General features: G+C 44.3%; 1 protein-coding gene across 15 annotated transcripts in view; it reads left to right on the top strand.

Moving 5' to 3' along the window:
* The window catches only part of SLC8A1 (solute carrier family 8 member A1), a 445,070-nt gene that overhangs the window by 408,378 nt on the left and 22,326 nt on the right, over positions 1–14,366 (top strand). The gene's annotated exons all lie outside the window — the stretch shown is intronic.

The following is a 14,366-nucleotide window of genomic DNA, read 5'->3' as shown; positions in this document are numbered from 1 at the left end:
TCAGTAGATCAATCATATCAAGAAGAGTTGTACAATCATTGCCACAATCATTTTAGAACATTGTCTTCTTCCTTTCACTCATTGTTATTCATGTAGTTATTTATTTTCACTTGTGGCAAAAATGTACCCAACAAAACATTCTCCAATTCAACATCTTCTAAGCTTTAACTATAGTGTATGTTTACGCCGATGTTTCAGGGAAGCCTCATCCTGCTAGACTTCACATTGGCAGCAGTCATGTTCTAACTTCCATGAGCCTTAGGATTACCTGGAACTTGTTTTCCTTGTTAAATTTCTTTATAAAAAAAGAAATACTTGAGCTTATCCCAGAGAGCCTTTGGAGCATAGTGGTTACGTGTTGAGGGTTCATCGGCAAGATCAGCAGTTGGAAACCTCCAGCCGCTCAGAGGGGGAAAGATGGGGTTCTCTAGTCCGTAAACAGTTACAGCCGCAGAAACCCACTGGGGCAGTTCTGCCCTGTTCTACAGGCTCATGATGAGGTAGCAGGGGCTCTGTGGCAATGAGTTTTTTGGTTTGAGCTTTTCCCAACCTATGGAATGAGTGTAGGGGCCATAAGTGCAGATAAGCTTAACATGCACAAGTCTAATGTACATCTGAATTTATTGCAAGGTCTGTATGTACTCTCCAACACTTGTTAGCGTTTTTATTTTAATGTGCAACTGACTTAATAGAGGAGCCAGGGATTTATGGAAGTAATTTGCTCACATCTTACTGAGCCAGGGTGTTCAAAGATTTCTGGTTGACCTTGGACCTCAGAGAATAGCAGATTCTTTCTCAACCTTAAGTACATTCCAGCAGTTCCACACTGAGTTATTAATATTTAATTTCCCAGAAATTTAGCAAGCATAAGGGAAACTTTAAAATATTATCATATCAAGTTGCTTTCTTTAATGAATATACATACAGCTAAACGAGCATGCCAGTAGTAGCCACTGACTGTTATGTGAGGTTTTTATGGGAGAATATGCTGTGGGATCCACTTCCCCCAATAGAATGTCACTGCATCAAATATGCTCAAGTTTGCACACCAGTTAGTTATGAATTGAATCCTGGAGGAGAATATGTGTAAATTATAGTAAAGACAAAAGTTAGGTCTCTCATAACAGTTATTCATAATAAACCTGTCTTCCTGTAAAGCCAGCAATCCATCCTATTAAACTCCTTCCTTGTTTCCTAAAGCTTTTTAAAAAATGGTCCTCCTACATCAAATCTTTGTTCCTGAATTTTATATCCTTCAACTTCTCATTTCTAGTATTCCATACTGCCTCATTCCATACGATATGCTAGACTTCCATCCTTCAACTCCTCGTTTCTAATATTCCATACTGCCTCATTGTACTATATGCTAGTCTTCCAAAATGGCTGTTTCTTCTGTCTCTTTCGAAGAAGATAGCAGCCTATGATTAGGATTAGGATGACTATTTGTCACACGAATTTTAGGTTACAGTAAACTTCTGCATTTAGAGGAGTCACTTGTTCTGCTTAGAATTCAAGGTGAAGACATTAAGAGCTAAGAAAACATGTTTAGGGGGAATACCACAAAATCATGCATTGTCAAATGATTTCTCTACACTGCCATAAAGTCTCCCTATAGGGAGACAAATTCTTGGCCCTGTTACTGAGAGAATTCCTATAATTTGCTGCAATATTAACTGTGCACCACGATCCCTAAACAGTATATTCACAGGTATGCGCAGATACCCTTATCTGTGTGTGTTAGTCTGGGTAGACTAAAGAAACAAATGTGTTTACGAGAGAGTTTTACATAAAGGGTAATTATACATTAAGAAAGCATCCCAACCCAATCCAGTCCAAGCCCATAAGTATGATATTAGGCCTTATGTCCTCTTAAGACTCACAAAACACATGCAACGATGCAGAATGCAGGAACATCACAAGCCAACGGGTAGAAAGTCTTTGGACCCAGTGGCACTGTAAGCGTCTCAGCTCTGGCAGGGGTCTCTGTGTGACTTCTCCGGCTTCAGAGGTCTGGTTGCCTCAGGGTAGGTCCATGTGGCTTCTCCAGCTCCAGACACTAGAGTAGGTCCATGTCTCTTGTCAGCTGCAATGTCTCCCAGGGAGCCAGCAGAGAGAGAGTCTCTCCTGCCTCCAAGGAATTCAGAGTTCCCAGAATTCTCAGGGGAAGACCATGCCCACACAAAGCCCTCATTGGCTATGACCCAATTGACAGACTAGACTCCACCCCTTCACTCTTAATCCTCTCAAGTCCCAAAATGATACCAGGCTATGTAACTACCACACTGTGTAAACAGACACTCCTCCCCAAAACATGGCTATGCAAATTGCACAAGACGCTACATGAATACTCTCTCTCTCTCTTTTTCTGTCTTTATTCTGTAACCCTGCTGATTCAGGGAAGGGCATTATTACATCCCCTACCTCCTCAAGAAACAAGAAAAAAGAACGACGCCATTGTCCTCGGACATCAAAGCCCAGCTGCTAGGCAGAAGAACAATACATAAAACTAGTCTTCATGCTCAGCCTCTACTCACGGGCTCTGGTGCTGAGGCCCAACTTTGTCTCAAGGCTGATTGCTTGCCTTTTTTTTTTTTTCTTCTGAAGGAGGACTCCTGACTCTTCCCTTATATACTGCTGGGATTTGTTTGTTTTAAAAGTGAGACTGTTCCGGTCTGATGGCTCAGCAAACATTCAAGGCCTCCTCCTGACAGGCCTACCTCACAGCAATATTATACATCCACATATCTCATGACAAATATTTTACCCTGTTTTTCAAAAACCTATCAGAAAGAAGCCCACCTGCATGCTATTCCCGTTCAGAGATTCATTCGAATCTACTGGGAAAAAGACAAAAGAACCTCCACTTCCGCTCAGCCTTTGAGGGTGCCGGTGGTGGTGGTGAGTTGCTATCCAGCCAACTTCCCATCACAGCAACCCTCAGGAAGGGCAGACTTGAACTCTCTTGACGGGTTCTAGCCTGCAGTATCTCTGGAAGTAGGTGGTCTAGTCTTTCTCTCACACAGTTCTGGAAGAGTGCCTACTAGGTCTTTAAAAAAGGCCTGTAGCAGTGGTGGTGGTCGGGGTGGGGGGTGGGGTGCAGGGCGTGTAAAAGAGAGATGATGTCGAGGAGTCCAGGAAGGAAAAGAAGGTTTGGAAACTAATTATCTTAGCAATTGTGCAATTGTCCAATTCTGTTTGATGTGATTGTACTATGGAATGATACGATATATAAATTAACTCCCAATTCATTATATATATAGATATATATTTAAGGGCCTATAGATCACCTGCTGTTTGGGGACCTTCTTTTGTCCTGAGCACATGTCTCTAAAACGTCTTGTCTAAAGGAAAGGAAGCTTTGGGAGCAGTGGCTTTCCACTTCCAAATGCTCAAAGGAGCAGAGCGTGGCCTCCATGGTTCCTCGCTCCTTGCTCCATTCGCACTCCCTGGGCCATCAGATCTGTCCCCATGGCTCAAGGGCCATGTGTATGCCAATAATTGCCAAATTTCTATTTCCAGGCTCATCTTCTCTTTTCCCACCCCCACCCCCCAAAAAGGTCAATCAAACAACAACAGAAAATGCAGAGTGGCTCGCAAATGGATTTTGACTCATAGCAACCCATATTTCAGAAAAGTATGTTCCCTAAGATTTTCAAGGGAGCACCCTTTGAAAATGAGAGTGCCTACGGCCTTTCTTCTGAGCCATTTTTGGGTAGATTACAATATCCCACCTGTTAATTAATAGCTGAGTGAACCCCCTAGCCTACCGTATCCCATATACTGCTGGATGTGCACTTGGCATCTCAGAGTTATCAGGTCTAAAATGAAACTGCTGCTTCCCATTGCCCTACAACCCGCCCATCTTTCCATCAAACCTATTCATTCCAGGTCTCTCTTTTCTCAGTAATCAGCAGCAATGTGTACTGGTGCTTCCTTGATTTCTTCTTTTTCCTCGAGCTGAAGTAAATGCATTTAGAAGTCCTTCAGACCTTTTCTGTAACGTAGCTTGATGAGGCTCATTTAGATCCAACTTGCGCAAGACCCACTACGACTGTCATAGCTCCAGCAGTCGTCCTCGCACTTCAGATTCCTGCAGTCGCCTCCTGTCTCGCTCCCTGTTTCGGCTCTTGCTCTCCAACAATTGTTTGCCCAAGATCAGCTACAAATCCTTTTAAGATGTCAATCAAACGCTCCTGCTCAGTCTCCCCGTGGCCTCCTGTGTGATTTAGGGTGCCCTCCTCACTCATCAGTGGCAGTGGCTGGTGGTGGGCAGGTTTGTATCCTCTTCTGCCCTTTGCCCATTGTTTTCCAGTTTCACTAGCCCTTTCCTATCTCCCCAACCCGGAATCTCATTCCTTCTCAGGGTCTGTGCTAGGTGTCTAAAATGCTCCCTCCCCCCAGCCCCAACTCATTTTCACAAGATGGACACTTTCTTCTTTAATTAGCTCATCTTAAATGTCACCTCTGCCAAAAGACCTCTCCGAATTACGCAATGTGAAGTGGTCCGCTAATTCTTCTGTATTATATCAGCCTTCTCTATGCAAAGTACTTGTCACTTTCTCAATTTTTTGTTTTGAATGTTATTGTTATCTAACTGTCCTCAATGAACTGTAAGCCTCGTGGATCCAGAAAACTTGATATATATATATACACATATATATGAGTGTATATATATATATAATATAATATAATATATGTTATTATATGAGCCCTGGCTCATAGCGTGGTGCCTAGGTAACAAATAACTCATGGAATTGTATGTTTCAGTGTGTATGTGCACACATGAAAGCTGTTAGTCTGGTACACATTAGTACCATTGGGTTCAAATACTTTCATCTTAAGACCTAAGAATTGAAATTGTGCGATTAAGGGAGATAAACAGTAGGTAGTTTTATAGTGTGGCTTATTCTTGGACAATAGGCATGAGTGAGTGGGTGGAGGGGGGAAAGGTCTAATGGAAAGGCAATGAGGAAGAGAGGCATCTTTGTTTATCTTCCTTCTTAAATTTGGCTCTCATGGGAACTGTTGTGTCTTCGGCCTGCTTTCTTTCTGGTGAGCCCTGCTTCCAAGGCCTGGAAGCCAGGCCAGTCTGTGATTATATGAAGCCGACTTTCGGAGTGCTAAAGACATTTCGTTTATAGCGTGATATGGAACCTCTGTAACCCCGCACTGTCTCTATGGAAAGCAGGCCCCGCCTTCCCTGATGGGGAAAAGCAAAGTAAGAAAGAACTTAGGCTTGTTTGGGGATTGGGAACCACCTCATTTTAATGTGTAATCTTTACTTGAGTAGACCGTAGACACTAGATTCCAAATTAGGTCATTGATATTCCAGCTTACATACTGGATTCTAAATAAGATTCCCCACCCCACCCCCATCTCCTCTCTACACTGAATGTAACTAGAATTGGGTTCTCTGTTTCTTCTCTAACTCTAGCAAATACTTTAGATGACAAGTGGAGAGCATTTTTGGCTCATTACGTTTTTTGTCTCTGTCTTTCTCCATACGTTCTTTTAATTAAACTGTGCCTTATGCCCACTTAGTGTTCCCTCTATCTTCTTGTTAGTTTATTATTATCGTTATGATGGCTTTTACTCCTGGAGCCAGAGAAATGTGAGCATGGGTGTCCTGTGCGATTCCTACGCCCCGACGGTGTCAGCTATTCTAGTCCCTTCCAGTGCTTTGGATAACCTGTTATCTTTTGAATTATTTCAAGTAGGAATTAATTTCCTCTGGAGATTTTAGGGCACAAAAGGAAAGAAAACACAGCATTTTTACCAGTGTTATATAGAATGATTTTTTGGTGAAAATAAAGCCTTATTTTGGAGACATATATGTCATTTTGAAGCTACATCACTTCCAGACTGACAAATCCTAGCGGAAGAATTTGATAGAAACCTGGTCAAACTGGGTGATCATTATGTTCCAGTGACTTAAGCTCAGGAACTGAATGATAACGCTGGCTGGTATTTTGAGTCCCTGATGACAAAAAAGGATGAGGCACTTAACTACTAATTGAAAAGCTGGATGGTCAAGCACACTGGAGAGGCCTCTGGAGACAGCCTTTCACACTCTCTCTACTTCTGAAAAGGTCCAGCCTTACCCTTGCAATGAGCACAGTTCTACCCTGAAACCATTGCAGCCACGAGTCACCGTGGCTGCCACTGGCAGTAGCACTGGGAACTTCTAACGGCCACTCACTAAGCGATCCAATTAGCATCTTGCCCCTCCGAGTCTTGGCTGCTTCGTCTGCAAAACAGGCAGATAACACATAGCAACTGAAATAGACCTGAGGAGAAGATGAAGTAATATCATTTCAAGACGCAAACCCACTGCCATCGAGTCAATTCCGAATCAGGGCGATCCTGCGGGACGGGGTAGAAGTGCTCCCCATTTCCAGGATTGTACCTCTTCAGGGCAGAAAACCTCATCTTCTCTCCTGAGGAGTGGCTGGTAATCTTTAAACTGCTGACCTTAGAGTTAGCGACCCTATGTGTAACGCACTGATCAGTCTGCTGTTCATCTTTACCGGAGGAGAACGCTTCACCTTTCTCCTGGGCAGCAGCTGGTAGGTGTTGGATACCCTTGAACCGGTTTTGACCCATAAGGACCCTATGTAGAACCAAATTCAATACTACTCACCCCTGCGCCCTGCTCATGCTCTTGGTGGCGTGTTAGAGTTTGTTGCTGTAGGCACTGTGCCAATCTACCTCTTTCCTCCTTTCCACTGTCCCTCTACTGCACAGAGCACTGATGTCCTTCTCCAGAAATGGGTCCCTCCTGATAACGTGTCCAAAGCACCTGGTGACGGATATTGAATAAGATCCTAGATGGCCAGAAGGAGGCACAAGAGGCACAGCCAGAATGTCCCTTAGAGGAGAGACTGATGAGACGCCGTCTCCCGTACTTGGGACATGTTGTCAGTAAGGACCAGTCCCTGCGGAAGAGCACCATGCTCTATAACAGAGAGGGTCACTGGAAAGAGGCATTGACACAGTGGTTGCAACCGTGTGCTTTATCATAGCAACAGTTGTGATGATGGCGCAGGACAAGGCACGGATTTATTCTGTGGTACAAAGGGGCAGTATGAATCACAACTGAATAGACAACAAGAGAGTGCGCATCAGCGTCTTCGTGTTACCAAAGGAAATGAAGGCTCAGAGAGAACAGATGAGTTATCAGTCCTAAGTGGCATGATTTAGTTAGTAAATTGTGGAATCTATAGTATTGTTTTTTCTTCCAGTTTGGAACTTAGCAATGCTTAATGAGATTATTTAAAGGTAGTATCACTTACATCCCTCTCCTGATGTCTTACATTGTTTAGAATTGCCCATCCTTTTTTGGGAGTGGGTGGAGAGGCCTCAATTTTAGTATTTTCCACCTTTACAGCAAACAATAATGGGAATATATTTAGCTGTTTTAGTCATTACATATCTCATTTAAGCTAAGGTGACCAGACATCCCGCTTTTGGTGGGACAGTCCTGATTTTTAACAATTTGTCCCATGTCCTGCAGCATTTTTAAAAAGTCCCAATTTTTGGAAAGAATGCACAACAAGGTAGGGTATACAGTTTTCGGCTGCCATGTGGCTATTTCGCCAGGATATGAGTTTTATCAATGGTGTCCCACTTTACCAATGTTAAAATCTGGTCACCTTAATTTAAGCTCATGTAGGTCATTATATTAGTCCTTTGTTTAGGGTGAACAGGTAGTAGAGTCCATGCTTCAAATCGTTTCTGTAACAAGTAGAGATATAATTCTATACTAATAAAATCTTAATATTTTCTACATGTAAGAATTAAAACACGAGGACTCCTGGAACCCATTCAATGACATTCAGCTTTGATCCAGTTGGTGAAAATTGGATGCAAACATAACCCTCCTCAGCATGTCTATGCACCTCTGATGGAATTGAACACAAAGGGGGTTTGCTCATCTTAGGGCTAGACGACGGTGATCTGGTAGCATAGTGGGATAAGCGCTGGACTGCTAACCCTTAAGCTCAGTGGTTCAAATCTACAAGCTGCTCCACAGGAGGAAGATGCAGCAGTCTGTTCCCTTAAAAAAAAATTGGTCTCAGAAACGCTACGTAGGATCAATATGAGTTGGAATCAACCTGACGGCAGTGGGTTTCATTAGGGTCGACTGTGTTCAAAATGATGCTATCTCCCAGGACACTGGGGCCATGGGCCCAAAAAGAGTATTTTGCAGCATTCTTCCGGCAGTCACCTTCTGCATAGACTTACAGACATTTTGGGAAATCAATACCAGTCTCCTACGTGTCTGAGCAGAAATAGGAGACTGGGTGGAGAAGTTGTTCAAGGCATCGATCAGTAACCACACTGGACCACCCCTTTTCGAACCACAGAGATGGTCAGAATGGAACCCAGCTGCACTTCACCCAAAAGAAACACTTCTCTAGGGACACTCCTTCGGAACACCCCCTGTCGGAGCTGCTTTGAAGAAGAGCAGGAATCCGATTTACTCAATCATCTGCAAGCTGGGCACATATTCGCAGTGCTGGGCACACAACTAGGTAGTTGACTGGTTAACAAACCTCAGTCTCAGAATTATGCAGAAGCTTCTTTTGTGCATTGTTAATGACGATGCACTAAAACTAGTTTCCACGGACTCTCTTCCAAGCCCCTGTGTTTCAGAATGGAATTGTGCTCCATGGGGTTGCAGTGCCTGATTTTTCAGAAGGATAACCTCAGACCTTTCTTTCCAAGATGTGTCTTGGTAGATTAAAATGGCCAACTTTTGGTTCATAGCCAATTGGCATCCCCAACCCCTGGGATCCTTCCAACCTACTGCCATCAATTCAGTTCAGACGCATAGTAACCCTAGGTAGGGTTTCTGAGGCTCGAAGTTTTTAGGAAAGCAGAGAGTCTCATCTTTTACCCAAGGAGTGGCTGGTGGGTTTGTACCACTGAGAGCACGAAAAAGCAGGAGCTATAAGGCCAGATAGACGTAGGTTGAAACCCAAGCCTTACCACTAACTCAATGAATGATAATCACAGAGGAAAGATGCTTGACGCCCCTACTCCTCCATTTTTGAATCTGAACAATGGCAATATGAAAACCTAATGCACAGAGTTGTAATGAGGATCCACTGAGGTTACATTTCTAAAATAACCAGCAAAGGACCTAGCATATGGTAGACCCAACCCAACCCACTGCTCTTTAGTCAATTCTGGCCCTTAGTGACCTCATAGGACAGAGTAGAACTACCCCTATGGGGTTCCCAGGCTGTGCATCTCTACAGAAGCAGCTGACCTCGTTTTCATCTCACCAAGAAGCCAGTAGGTTCTAACTGCTGATCTTTCAGTGAGCAGTCAACCATTTAACTACTGGGCCACCCGGACTCCAGATGTGCCAGGCACGGAAAACTATTGGATTTCTTTCTCCTTCCACATCAGTCTACTGTTAATTTGGTTAATTAGAGACCTCATGGAGTCTCTAACTCAGCTATCTTGCAACAATTTTAAAAATAGAGGCTAAATTCTGCCTCACAGTGGCTTAGTGGGTTAAGCATTGGGCTGTGAACCGCAAAAGCAGCAGTTTGAAGGTAACAGCCACTCCTCGGGAGAAAGATTTACAACCTTGGAAGCCCACTGGCCCAAGTCAACTAACTGCTCGACAGAGTAAAGTTGTCGTTATGAAAAAACAAAACCTTGAAAACCAACTAAATTCTTGACTTTGTCTTTCTTATTATCTTTGATAAGATTGTTGCTGGAGTGGGCTTCCCAGATGGCCCCCTGTTTCCTCCCATTTCTACTCTTATCTTCTTTATCCTCTGAATATGGTAGTCCCAGCATTCAAGAGGGAGTGTGATAGCATGAGTATCTATACATATTTAATTGAATGATTAGCATATTACAGCATCTGAATGGGAAATTAAAATAGGATGTACTTTATCCTGAGCCAAGGTGCCTCAATGACTATGGTGTCAGGTACCCCAAGAAGGTCCCTAGAGAGCAAGGATATTTTGTGTGCAGACACTCTAAGAAGCTATCACTGTCATGCCACAGGCAAGGTCAGGCCTGCTGAACATGGACCTCAGGCCTGTAATCAGGTCAAGAGGCAAGACTACCACCAGGACATGGCCAGAGGAGCTCTGCACAATTCTAATCACTCCCTCCCAGGGCTTTATTTGACTGGAAGTAAAAGCTCTGTCCTTACCAACTGCTTTTGCCAGGAATCGTTTATGTCATTAGAATTGAAGGAAGCCGACAAAGCAAAACTGGTACAAGCAGAGAACCAAGCACAGGAAGGCTAGACCCTAGCTCTCGCAGGTGGTACTCCATAAATGGCAGCAAACTGGCTGTTTCCTTAAACCGAAAACCTACCAGGGGCGAGGCTATGTTCAGTAGACGCAGAGCCTTAGTGAGAACCTGGGGATGATCAATTCGGAGGCTATTTGCTCTTCATTTTTCCTTGTCCAGAGAAGGTTTGTTATTCCTTATTCTCACCTACACCCCCACCCCCACGCCCTGGTTGGCAGTGATAACCTTTCTCTTTTTTTTTTTCTCCAAGGCTTTGGGACAACACTCCATGGGCTTCAGGCAGTGAGTGCCAGGCTAGAGGGAAACATAGATGATAAACATGATGTCATCTCCGGGAGGTGGTCCCGAGAACAAGGGTGCTCAGCATGTGTCACTCCTTCTGAAGAATTGCAGAGCCTTTGGATCAGTGCCCCAACCCCCCGTATCGTCCAACTCCACTCAGCCCCCGAAAAAATCACAGCACAAGAAAGGAGTTGAAAATGATGCTATTTTATCTGAGATTTCTTACCTATTCTAAGCTAGCCAATGCCAGGACTCAGCAAAAAGCATTATGCGGTACCGACGTGTGTGTGTGTGTGTGTGTGTGTGTGTGTGTGTGTGTGTGTTTGGAGGTGGAGGTGGGGGTGGGGTGGGGGTTTATATGAATGTGTGACGTGAATGGAAATAAATGTCTACTTCTGAGACTCAAAGTGGTCTCCGAAGGGAATTTACACCACATATATCTGTTGCCACCCCATTGATATCCACTCGTAGGACAGAGTGGAACTTCCCCACAGGGTTCCCAAGGCTGTAATCTCCACCAAATCAGACTGTCACATCTTTGTAAGTGGCTAATAAGTGCAAACAGCTGCCCCTTCGGTTAGCACTGTGTCACCAGAAATCCTCTCATCGCATATAGGAGAAACAGAAAGCTGTTTTGCTCCATGGGAATTGACAAGCATGTGGGTCTGTAAGAAATGACTTACTCACAATAGATGGATGAATGGATTGTGATAAGAGCTGTAAGAGTCCCCATAAAAGGATTAAAAAAAGGAAATGACTTGCGAATAATATTGAGGTAGTTCCTCTATCACCCTTCTCACATTTGAAAATAAGAGAATGTGGTACCCCCAAATCTCAAGTACAGGGACCACAGCTATTCTTAGTCAAACGTTCTCAAGGCATGACATACTATAAAATTCACCAATTTAAAGTATGCAATCTAATACTTTTTTAGTAAATTTGCTGGGGTGCACAAGCATTCCTTCAATCCAGTTTTAGAACATTTTCCTCACCTGAATACACTCCCTCATGGCCATGGACAGGTGGTGTTGTTTCTATGCCGCTTTAACAGAAGATCACCACTCAGTGACTTCAATGAATGAAACTGTTTAAAATTGTTCACTCGAGACTCACACTTACTGCCATTGAGTCCATTCTGACTCATAGTGTCCCGAGCAGACAGAGTAGAACTGCCCTTCTAATACTATCTATGAGAGCAGAAAGTTTCATCTCTCTCACACGGAGCGGCTGGTGGCTTCAAACTGCTGACCTTGTGGTTAGCAGCCTGATGTGTAGCCCACTACACCACCAGGGATCTCCCAGCAGTCCAAATCCAGGGCACTGGTTCTAGATGAGGGACCATCTAGCTGTCTGTTCTGGGGGGAAATCCTTGCTCCTTTAGCATTCTCCTTGCTGTTCCTTTAAGATTTCCATATGGCATCTATTCTTTGTGTGTGTGCTTGGTGCGCTGTTTCTCATCTCTTTCTCAAAAGTAAGGAGATTTCATACACCCTACATATTTATAGGATCTCAATAGCGAGCTCCAAGTCAAACCTGCTGCCACCAAGTCAATTCTGCCTCCCAGTGATCCTATAGAGGGTTTCTGACACGACATCTTTACCGGAGTAGACAGTGTTTCTCTGTATCCGGTGGAACAGCTGGTGGATTTGATCCATTGACCTTGCACTAAGCAGCTCAATCCTGATCCAACAGCGCATCAGGACTCCGTAACTTAACAAAGAAGCCCCTATATTCTATATTCACAGGAATGGAAGAGGGTTTGCAATAATGATTTTGAGGAGGTTGGGGGGGGGGCGTGGCGGACAGGGGTGATAATACAGATAACAACTACTAATGTACTTTCTGTCCCCATAGATGTTCTTGTTCTCTTTTATAAGAACCACTTTCCAGGGAAAGATGTCAGAGATGCCGTGGATTATCCACAGTGTTACGTACGTTCATATACAGTGTCAACGTTTGCCATGAGTTCTGTAACCCTTCTTAGATACTTTCATTTTACTCAGCACAAACTTCTCTATGGATGTTTTTAAACTGGACATACACGTATGCAATATTTTGGGTCTTAAGTGCTTGAGATGTACCTGGGTGGATCGGTTCATCTTTTAAAACAATACTTTTCTGCAGCAGTATTGTTGGCTCACGTAGTAGGAAATCCTGGGGGTCTGGTGGATTGCAACATGGTGCTCAGAATTAGCACTGCGACTCCGGGGTAGCATCCTGTGGTTGCAGGCTGCTGTCTTTTCAGTTCTGACTCGTAGGCAGCCCCAGGGGTGCAGAAGGACCTCTGGATGGGTCCAAACTGCCAACCTTGGTGGTTGGTCGTTTGAACCACCCACACCCACACAATCGCATGTTTACTGGAAGGCTTAGCCATTTCAGTCTGTGGATCACACCACAGTGCTCAGGAAGCATCTCCTTCATTCCTCCGTGATTCCAGGGACACATCCTGTAGATTCTGGTTGTTAACTCCTTGTTTACTGTTCGTCACCCTGGGGCTGTGGTGACTCATCCAGAAGAGAACAAAAACTGGCATGTCCGGTAGGATCCCCGTGATTTGTTGTGGATCAGAGCATTGTGATCCATGGGATGATTTTTGGGATTGGAGTGTCATGACCTACTTCCTTGTCCATCTTAGTTGAAGCTCTGCTGAAGCCTGGTCCATGCCGTAGTCTCACCCACGCCTATGAGTAGTTTCTCTGCATGAGGTGCAGTACTAGGAATCAAACCAGGTTCCTGCAGAGAAAGCAAGGATTCTACCACTGACCCACCACGACCCTCTTGCTGGTCCCAGCTCAATGTAAACCCATTGCCACCACTAGGAAGCAACGCAGGCCTGTTCAAAAGGGGTCATGTACGTGATCTCTCTGGACAGAGAAAGGCAGGTTGTTGCCAACTTCAAAGGCAGAAGGACAGCCTGTACCAAAGCCTGGCTTCATGGCAGTGTCATGGCGCTGTAGAAGCGACAAGATGAATTAAAAACCTCGTGGCTCTTAGTACAATAGAAAGCAAATAAAATGCTTGCTCAATTTAAAAGGCGAGTCTTACTGGAGGCTATGAAAGGATGTTAATACCAGTTTGGGATAGTGTACATGCTAGGCATGAAATCATGGCACTTTGCATTTCTGCATCATATGGGCTAGCTGGAAAGATGGTGCTGCTTCTCAGCTCACAGACCTGTCAGCTTGCCTCGGGTGAAGCCTCATATGACATATGACTTGTGTACACTGAGCTCCAGTCCAGGGAAGGGTGTGCATCTCTTCAGTGCCTTGTGCTGTGCAGCCACTTTTTCTGACACATGATCCCAAAATGCTAAATCTATTGGTGCCTCTGGTTGATAACCTTTGTTTAGCTCAGCACCTATAAATTCTGTATTTTGTGCATGCACAAGGAGAAAAGCGCTTATTATTTACGATCGGAAAACTATGTGTTTGCTCCCCTCTGTCCCACGGGACCCTGGAGGGCTGTATGGCATAGTCGTCCATAAATTGCAAGCTATTATTAGGTTATCACTGTAGAAAATCGCAGCTTGCGAAAACAAGCAAAGCCTTCTGTGGTTCCAAACTCAAATGAGCCCCACCGGGGTCCTCAAACAGGCCCAGCAGAGGACTAATTATAGCTTTTCATTCCTGGGCTGCCTCAGTAGCAAAATAACAAATAACCACAACAATGCGATGCCACATAACTGTGGCAATGTCTTTCTCCAAAGGACTTGTGCCTGGTGAGGCTTCAGATGACTGAGCAATAGGACACCAGGGCCCCCAAGCCGGGTGCCCAGTGTGAAGCAACGCCAGGAATTCTTC

This window comes from Echinops telfairi, unplaced genomic scaffold, assembly GCF_000313985.2.
Source record: "Echinops telfairi isolate 266 unplaced genomic scaffold, ASM31398v2 ScPeMD7_10;HRSCAF=50, whole genome shotgun sequence".
Classification (NCBI taxonomy): domain Eukaryota; kingdom Metazoa; phylum Chordata; class Mammalia; order Afrosoricida; family Tenrecidae; genus Echinops; species Echinops telfairi.
The sequence above is the reverse complement of the archived record's forward strand: the minus strand, read 5'-3'. Positions and strand labels throughout refer to the sequence as shown.